The sequence below is a fragment of the Etheostoma spectabile genome, chromosome 14 (assembly GCF_008692095.1).
Source record: "Etheostoma spectabile isolate EspeVRDwgs_2016 chromosome 14, UIUC_Espe_1.0, whole genome shotgun sequence".
NCBI lineage: Eukaryota > Metazoa > Chordata > Actinopteri > Perciformes > Percidae > Etheostoma > Etheostoma spectabile.
Genome location: NC_045746.1, coordinates 24,474,620 through 24,484,708, shown reverse-complemented (window position 1 = coordinate 24,484,708; position 10,089 = coordinate 24,474,620). Strand labels below are relative to the sequence as shown.

The 10,089-nt window shown below is 38.7% G+C and overlaps 1 protein-coding gene across 12 annotated transcripts in view; it reads left to right on the top strand.

Moving 5' to 3' along the window:
* Positions 1-10,089, top strand: part of LOC116701614 (uncharacterized) — a 59,948-nt gene that overhangs the window by 38,631 nt on the left and 11,228 nt on the right. For 3 of the 12 annotated variants that reach the window (XM_032535402.1, XM_032535404.1, XM_032535400.1), the window contains exon 1: positions 5,479-5,497. The exons of the other annotated variants lie outside the window; for them this stretch is intronic. The gene's annotated coding sequence lies outside the window, so the exon portion shown is untranslated. Of the gene's footprint in view, positions 1-5,478; positions 5,498-10,089 lie in introns of those variants that run through there. 12 annotated transcript variants of the gene reach the window in all.

Sequence of the window (10,089 nt, the reverse complement as noted above, 5' to 3'; positions counted from 1 at the left end):
AGAACAAACAGACACACAGGGGAACACAAGACAGCACCAACAACACAAGACTGGAGAGAAAACTGAAACACAAACACAGGGAAGGCCAAAGGGGACAAATAACCCCAAACATGCCAACTTTGTACCCATTCTGACAGAAGTATGAGGGGAAACTGTCAAATCTGTATACATTTTAAATAAATATGTACGAGTAGGCTACTTGAACAAATTGTCATATTTAATACAATTTATTGGATTATTATATAATCCAATAAAATAAGCTACACTGCATTATGAGCACTTTTACTTTTGGTACTGTATTTTTTGATAATACTTTTGTACTAATACTTAAGGAAGATGTTGAATGCAAGACTTGCAACGGACAAGTGATTTGTAATTTTGTAATTTTCTAGTTTTACATGATCTGAGTCGGTCTTCCACCTCTGTAAATCACCAACATCAGTGATGCATGAACACAACCTGCAGCGGTGTTTAACACGAGAAACACACAGCTCGGTTCAGCGCTGAGTTGCAGCTCAGCTACAGCAGCAGATAACCTTTAACATCACCTGCCGGTCACACGGTCCGCTCACGGTGAAGTCCTGTACCCCGTCTTTAACAATATCTGGGTAGCACGTTCTAATTTCTCACTCTTCATAGTGTTACCTAGTGGTTAAGAAATACTTAACCAATGCTTTGTAGCTCTGTAATGGCGTATCTCTATAAAGCTCCCGATTTCTTTATTTTTTTCCAGATCCTAGTATTGTTAAAAGACTTTAAAGTACAGCACTTCCATGCAAAGAGGAGGTATTTATAATATTATATTTTGTTTGACTTTCCACAAGACAAGGGTCATACATGACTCAATGTCCCTTTAACACTAAATATATTTTAAAAAATCATTGACAGAAAATAGGGTACTGCCGTTTGAGTATATTTCTCTCACTGTACGAGTCATAATCCTAAACAAATACAGTAATCAGATTTGGTTCACTCGGATCTCGGTGATATTTTTAAGTTTATTATTTATTTATTTATTTACTGCTGAGCCTGTTCATTAGCTCTTGAGATGACATAAAACATTCAATTAGTTCATTTGAGCATGTCAGCTGTGTGAGTTTTGTACAGTGAGTGTTAATAATTGACAATGTTGATGTTTGTTCAGGTTTAAAAATTGTTTTTTCTTGGTATAGTTTTGCTCGGGGGAAGTTAGTGTTGACTTATTCCCCAGATCGTTCCCTGCTCTCGTTAATGTGGATCAGACACAAAAAACACAATGAGGTGACTTGCTCATGGCTTAAAGGAGGATTATTCTTATTCCTCATTCACTTGTCATGAAAAAATAAACATCTCTGACATGAATATTACATCGTTGCTTCCGAGAAAGCAAAAAGGAGCCCGCAGGAAGACAGAATTAACTCTAGATTCCAGTTTTGGCTCGCCCACGGTTTCAAGTTGGGAACCATTTCCTGTATTTGACACCACATGAAGGATGCCAATAATGCCTTGAACCATGTCAGACCCAAATTCAAATTCATTCATTCATGTAGAAATTCTTGTTATAAAGTCTCTGAGTCCAGCAGCTGCTGATTAGAGCATGAATAAATACAAAAACAGAGCTCCAGCGTAATGTTTTACTGCTTTCGGTGCTTATTCTCTTTTTGCCAGATTCAAATGTGGCGGTCCATCCTCCACCAGCCGTGTTATCGCCGTATTAGCATTTTTATCATTATTTGGTTGGTTTCTTTAGATGACCTTATGGGAATGAATGATGCACCTTTACAGCTGCACAAGATGAGATTTTTATGTAAAAATCCATCTCTTATTCATCCGTAATCACACAAGTGAGGATGCAATAAGAAAGGAACACATTCCCTCACAATGAGATGCAGCTGATTCAATCCATCTGTGTTGTGAATTTATTACTGTTGGCTGTGGTCACAAAACTAAAAAAATCAAGCCATAATAATGAAAAGAGCCAGGGCTTTATTAAAAAGCCCAAATCACAAGCATCAGTGTAAATCTCTGGTATAAAGCATGCTAGACCTGTTATGTTGGTTACTAGAGGTGCAAATCACAACTCTTACCATGATACAATATTATTAATATTATATTATTATTATTCTTTGGACAACGATACGATATTAACTGGTATCACAAAGTATGTCAAGTATGACAGAATACGATTATAATTCGATAGATTTCAGGGGTCTGCGAGGGATATAGATTAGATTAGATTAGATGATACTTTATTCATCCCACACCGGGGAAATGTCCTTGTTACAGCAGCATTTTCTTCAATAAAAGCAAACGAAACAAACAAGTAAACACAAGAAAAACAAGCAAACAACAGACAATCAGCAGAAGGTAGACTGAAAGTAAAGTGGCATCAAATAAAGGTTTTGTAAAGTGCAGTCGCCATAGTACAAGAAACGTAGAATACGATTTAATGTAATATATATATATAATATGAGACGATATACGTCCACTCTATCACTTACATTTATATAAATGCACAAAAAACAACTAAAATCTCATTTGACGATTTTATAACTGAGCTCTTCCAGACATTTGAGGGAAAAATATTCTTTTTTTATAAAGAATAAATATAAACTCAATCCAGACTGATGTATCGTTACACCCCTTTCGGTTACATGTGCTGTCAGCAGCTTGTTGACACCTATTAGATGACTTTTGGGTGTTGACATGCCAACAGTTAACTAAAATGAATACATCAACATGAGCAAAGCGGCCCTGTGCAGCGTTACATTTTCTTTAACCCTGGTGTTGTCCTCGGGTCAAATTGACCCGTTTCAAAGTGTTTTATATCAGAAATATGGATTTCTTTTAACCAAATTGTCCAAAAATAACATGGATGATTCCATACAACATTCTTCAGGTAAAATTAATGCTTACTTTTATTTAATTTTTTGGGTGTTTTATCTTAAATCTTATAGATTTTGTCAAAAACAATATCCGGACTAAACTTTGACATCTACCCATCTAAGATCCACTCAACGTCCTCTGATCTGAACTATTAGTCAAAATACTTCATAATTTCTGCCTTTTTAACCAAAAAATTGTATGTGTAATTTGATAAAAATGAGGTTTGTTGACCAGAATTCCAAGAAGAAATTAAAATCTATTATTAAACCAGCTCAGGTTTAAAAAAAAAAAAAAAAAAAAAAAAAGCGCCAAAATTGCAGAAAAGTGAGAAATAAATCAGAAAAAGCGACAAAAACATCGGAAAGCACGACAACTAAAAAATCTATTTTTACCAGGAAGGACAGATTCATGGTTAACGGGAAGACAACACGAGGGTTAAAGCAGCTCCAAATACAGCAGAGACAAGACACCCTGAAAGAGGCAAGTATGCCCGTATGGTTTGGGTATTTTGTCAGTGTAACGGTCCGTATTTTTAAAGGCTATTTATTCTTACACATCCACTTGAGTGCCTGAAAGTGGATTTTTTTTTTTTTTTTTTTTAACCTACCCACAGATAACGGCAGAAGCACTTATGTTACCACTATTTTCCTTCATATTGAATAAAGTAGTTTGAGAGAAACAATTATCCAAACTTTCATAGTCGGGGTTGACACGATAAACGCTAATGTGCAAGTGAAAATAAGATCAAATATAATAATAATAATAATATAAATAAATATAATAATCAGCCAAGCATTTCCCACACGGGACAAAGCCAAAGCATTTAAGTCTGACTCAAATGTGCCGATTTTAGGATTGTCTTTACACTTCCTAATGTCACATGATATTGTAGAGAGCGTTCTGCATTAAAGGGAAAGCTTTATGAATTATTTTCACTGAAGCAATGTCATTGATGGCGAGGAATTTTAAAGATTAAGGAGCGTTACATTTCATATGTTAACATGAACACATCTCCTAGATGTCTCCAACCCTCTTCTGTAGCAGCAGCAGCCTCGTGAGCAAAGCAAATAAAGTTTGGCATTTTATTTTGACATAATGTTTGGGGCATTTTCCATGTCCCCTCCCATGCAGTCTGTGATCTGTGGCCTTGAAGACTACAACGGTGATAACAAACTGGAGAAACTCTGATGTTAAAAAATAAGAAACCCCCCCAAAAAAATCCCTTTCGACAGCAGTGTGTTTAAATTCTCTGGAGCGACGGCAGTTTCTAAAATGTTTCCCTCTCCCTTTCTGCCCATCGTACACTGGGATGAATATGCACGACTGTCTGACTGTGTGTGTGTGTGTGTGTGTGAATATGAGGACACACAATAAAGGGTGTCCAGGTTTGGTCACCCATCAGATTTGCCGTTGCCCTGGGCAACTGCTGAATGGTATCCATTGGTTACCTAAACATTCTGAGCATTGTGGATGGACAAAGAGGAATGGTGCAGACGACAGCACACACACTGAGTCCCACACACAATTACACCATTTCTATATTTATATTCTGATCCCAAGAACTGCTTCTTATGTCCTTCGTCTCTCTTCCTACACTTTAACTCAGCTGATTAAAAAAGAAAAGTACGGTGAGATGAGGCCACTGCGTCGCACGTCTACATACACACGGACAGCTCGTCCTGTAGATTATCGTCACGCCTGTCTGAATTACAGAACAATCATTCCTAATCTTATTGTTCTGGTTAGATACTGACAAATAGGGAAAGTACTACCATGAATTAGGACATTTCTAAATACAAATGAAAGTCTACCAGAGTCAATCAATAATACATGCAGGGGCGAAAGATTGGATTCATCTAATAATAATAATAATAATAATAATAATAATAATAATAATAATAATAATAGGTATATAATAGGTATATTAGGTATATTAGGTATAAGCACTCATTTGTCCCTGTTGCAGTAAAGCTCATTAATGAGCAGCGATGAATGTATGACTATGAATTCTTTAAGGTATATCTGTGACCGTGATGGATGAAAAGGATGAATGAAATTGTTTTTAGTTTTGAAGTATGGCTTTTTATCTTATTTAGTCTAGAAAATCGTAAATCTGCAATTTGCACAGCCCCTCGAGTAGCCCATATGTTGTACATGTACTGTACATTTGTCTTTTAATTGTTTTTAACCCTGTGCTGGTCGTTGTCTTTTTACTCTCGCAGCTAAGTAAGTTGCTCCGTGTCCAAAGCAAATGTCTCCTTAGGGAGACCAATAAAAGTACTTTGACTTTGATTTTTTTTAACTCAATTTAAGAGCAGATTCACTTAAAATATAGTGGTTAAAGTTCTAAAAGGCAAGTAAAAATGTAACTCCACACATAACTGTAATTAGGAACGGCTGACACCCTAATATACAAACTGTAAAAGCATTGTAATCAAATGTAATTTAGGACTAAGGCTTAAGACCAGTTTCAATGTCGCAAATCTCTTACCTCATTTTTAAATCTCCCTCTACTCTTCCCGCCTTTGCTATACCTGTACTCTTCTCCTCCCTTTCCTCGCCTCTCCTCCCTCCCTCCCCCCTCCTTCACCCCCAGCATGGCTGTACCCAGTTTTACTGGGAAGGAATCAATGTAAGTCTCCTGGTTTAAACCTTGTTCTTTTTTTCCCCTCCTCTTCTTGTCATTTCACTCTCCATCACTCATTCACTACTTAAGTTTGGGCTTTGAGAACATAGGTTAACATCCAACTCCTTCATCCTTCCCCCCCTTTCTGCCCCTCTCTCTCCCCCCTCCTCTTCCTTACCCCCGTTTTTAGGGGTCCAAGCCCGAGGATGCGTGAACCGCGTGAACCCTGCTGTGTGAACCGCGTATCGCCTTGCGATACGCGGTTCACACAGCAGGGCTGTGGAAAAAAAAGAAAACAAAAAAAAAGAACCGGGCGCTATTGTTTTCGGTAAGATTTTCCTCCATTTTTCTTCTCCGCATAAAGTGGGTGCTGCAGCCTAACCGTACATGGTGGCGACGCGCCATTTCAACGTCCGAAGTCCGCAAGACCTCAGCCAAAAAAATTCATCCACTTCTACCACTAGGTGGCGCTATAGCAGAAAAAACACGTTTGGCCCTATACTCCCAAACCGTACATCAAATTTAAAAACCTTACATCCACGCGTTCCCTGGATCCTACTGAATCTCGTGATGTAGGCCACCCCATTTCCGCCTAGACTTTTCTGCGTGAAAAATCGCGATTTATCAAAAACCTACTTTTCTATCTCCTCCGAGACCGGCAATGGATCTGCACGAACTTGGCACATAGCATCTCCAGACCGACTGACACAAAGTTGTATAAAGATTTTTTATAGGATAAAATTGCGCGTGTTACGCAAACAATTTTGTAGCTAGCTATGGAAACATTTCCTTTGCCATATCTCGGCCAAAGTATGCTATCAAAGCCAAACTTTACAATATTACTGCTATGACCCCATGAGGCTCTGTACCAAATTTGACGAACAGTGCCGCTAGGGGGCGCCACAAATACAAAAATGTGTTTTTTCACGAACAAACTTTGCATATCTCAGCCAAATACGTGGATCGACACCAAACTTGGGGTGATTGTTTGGATGCCGCACGGAAGCTTCATACATATTTGGTAACGATGGGCCATTAGGGGGCGCTATAATCGCGTTTGATGTTTTTGTGGACAAAGTCAAGTCGTTTAAATGGGGAATTTGCAATTGCAATATCTCTGCGCAGTAAATGCTATCAAAACCAAACCGGCAATGATTGTTTCACCCACCGCCCGGAGGCTCACTGCCAATTTGGTAGACAGCCCTCCGGGGGCGCTTTAATCACATAGAACAATTCCCCGGGTCGCTGGGGACGACTGGCGCGGGGAGGCTTGGACCCCGTTGAAACTGCGTGCAGTTCTAGTTTTTCTTCTCCACATAAACCTGGTGCTGCAGCCTAAACCGTACATGGTGGCGACGCGCCATTTTCAGGACTGGTCCGAAAGTCCGCAAAGACCTCAGCCGAAAAAAATCATCCACTTCTACCACTAGGTGGCGCTATAGCAGAGAAAAAACACGTTTGGCTCTATAACTCCCAAACCGCACATCAAAAATTTAAAAACCTTACATCCACGCGTTCCCTGGATCCTACTGAATCTCGTGATGTAGGCCACGCCCATTTCCGCCTAGACTTTTATGCCTGAAAAATCGCGATTTATCGAAAACCTACTTTTTCTAACTCCTCTGAGACCGTGCAATGGATCTGCACGAAACTTGGCACATAGCATCTCCAGACCAACCTGACACAAAGTTGTATAAAGATTTTTTATAGGATAAAAATTGCGCGTGTTACGCGCAAACACATTTGTGTAGCTAGCTATGGAAACATTTTCTTTGCCATATCTCGGCCAAAATAAATGCTATCAAAGCCAAACTTTACAATATTACTTGCTATGACCCCCTGAGGCTCTGTACCAAATTTGACGAACATTGGCCGCTAGGGGGCGCTACAAATACAAAAAAGTGTGTTTTTCACGAACGACTTTGCCATATCTCGCCAAAATAGGTGGTATCAACACCAAACTTGGGTGTGATTGTTTGCATGCCGCACGGAAGCTTCATACTAATTTGGTAACGATGGCCATTAGGGGGCGCTATAATCGACGTTTGTTGGTTTGGTGGACAAAGTCAATGCTTTAAATGGGTAATTTTCAATTGCAATATCTCTGCCACAGTACATGCTATAAAAACCACACCAGTAATGATTGTTTCGCCCACCACCCGGAGGCTCACTGCCAAATTTGGTAAAGACAGGCCCTTCGGGGGCGCTCTAATCAACATAGAACATTTCCCCGGGTCGCTGGGGACGACTGGCGCGGGGAGGCTTGGACCCCGTTGAAACTGCGTGCAGTTCTAGTTCTTTTTCTCAACACAAGCTCTCCCTATGCTAATCTACTGTACTGCAAGCCTCATATGTCATTATATATATCTATATATATAGATATATATATAGATATATATATCTTTATATCTATATATCTATATACATAGAGAGAGAGAGAGAGAGAGAGAGAGAGAGAGAGAGTCACAGATAAAAGCTGCAATGAGCTTAGCCTCAGCTGAAGCCTTCGTACAAGTCCCAGTTTTTACTGAAAGCTCTGCATGATTAAGTGCATCACTCCTCAACTGTTTCCGTACCATAAGCAGAATTCATTTGCACAATGTGAATTTTGTTGACTCAAATATGCTCGGAGACAAATAATCTCACATAGACAGACTTCCCCGCCAACCCAAAGGGAGGGTTGTTTGACTTTGAGATTGACATTGAATTCTTGGACTTGTGGTTTGTGTTTCAACCCAAGGTAGACCATGTTTCTATTTTTAGTTTTGGTGAAAAGCTATGTGTGCTAATGTGTTAGCAAAATGCATTTTATCAAACTTGGCAGGCAGCCGAAATTGTATCCTCGGCTATAAATCAAAGCTCTTCCTTAAACCAAGTGAAGGCTTCTTCCTGTTATCCAGTTGCAGTAAATACAGCAGTAAACTGTTGCCTATTTGCACTCTCCTTTTCTTTTTAGCTCAGCGTTGGTCTCCAAAAACTCCTCAATGTTCTACTGTCTTTAACGCATCTCCGATACTGCCAACACATATAAAGCGTGATGCTTCCCGTCGGATTCTGAAAAGCTGGTTGATGCATTTATTTTCCGTTGACAAGATGACTGTAATCCACTTTTTGCTGGACTGATCAGGTGTTAAATAAACTCCAGTTCATTCAGAACGCTGCAGCCAGGATATTAACTAAAACCAAAAGGTTTGAACAGATCACTCCCTATTTGAACTTCTTTTCACTGGCTTCCAGTAAAACACAGAATTGATTTCAAAATATTTCTTGTTTTAAAATGTATAAATGGCTTAGCGCTTTCCTACGTCGTTGACATTGAATACACACTGGACAGATCCCTTGTATAATCAAGTAAAGGTCTCGTTAGACCTAGAAAAAAACCCATCTTATGGTTCCATCCTACGTCTTCTGCATGTGTCTTCTATATAAGAAGACTAAAAAAGTTGTGTTTCCGCAAGCTTTTAGATAGTTAAAAGGTGGCGCTTTTACTTTAGAATCAGTATTATTATTATTATTTTTATTTTTATTATCTTACATGTTTTTGTCATGTACTGCATGATCTTTTGCATTTTATTTTGAGTCTATGTCTGTAAATAAACTTGACCGGACCAATTAGTCACTCATTTCCACTCTATGTGTGTGTCTGCTGTGTGGTGCTGGGCAGGCGGGTGGGGGAGCGAGGGCTTCTGGTGCTCCAGCCCTGAATGTTTTCTCAAATGCCCCAAATCTCTTAGTTATTAAAATAACTTCAACTTTGTGTCGTTTACCCTCAGTCTCTCTGACTGGACCAGCTAATCAAATGGAGCAAAAGTTCTGTGGAAATATCAACATTTATTCAGTGAACTCGTTTAAAAGTAGTTTTTAAGATTAGTACTGCTGTTTTCGCTAAATTCTACCCTACCTATGTCATAACTTAAAAGTAGTTACATCAGAAAGTGTTTGCCTTGCTTTAGGTTGCAGGAGTAAAAACGAGTCATCGTCAACACTTGTGAACTAGATTGTTTACACCGTCTGGCTCCGCCTCTGTGTGCAGGTAGTGCTTGCTGAAAACAGCTGCTTATACTTAACTCATTTGAATTATGATAAGTGTCAACAATGCTGCTGCGCTTAGTGTTTAAATGTCTGCAGAAGGCTTTACTTTTACACATTAGTGGGATTGGGCAAAAAACTGGAACGCTCAGAGAACTTCAGTTCTTCTGTTGGGTCCAAATACATGTTCAACAAACATAGCCTCGCACATACTTAGACTTGGCATTCTTCTATACACGCCTCATTGTCCCTTTGTATTTTATTTAAATAATTACTTTTTTTTATACCTTTTTTTTTTAATGTGTTTGTGTTTGTATGTGTATATGTATGTGAGTGTATATATACTGTATATGAATGTGTATGTATGTATATATACAGTCAGTGCAGTATAGGTGTAGGTATATGTGTGTATACTGTATATATGTGTATATATGTATATAAACTTTATTTTTGTCCTATACACAAATCACAATTGCACTGAAAATTGTTTTTCAAAAAACGCTAATAAAAAGAGTTTTGAAAAAAAAAAGAAAACAAACAAGCTTCTCATTGAAACACAACTAAAAGAA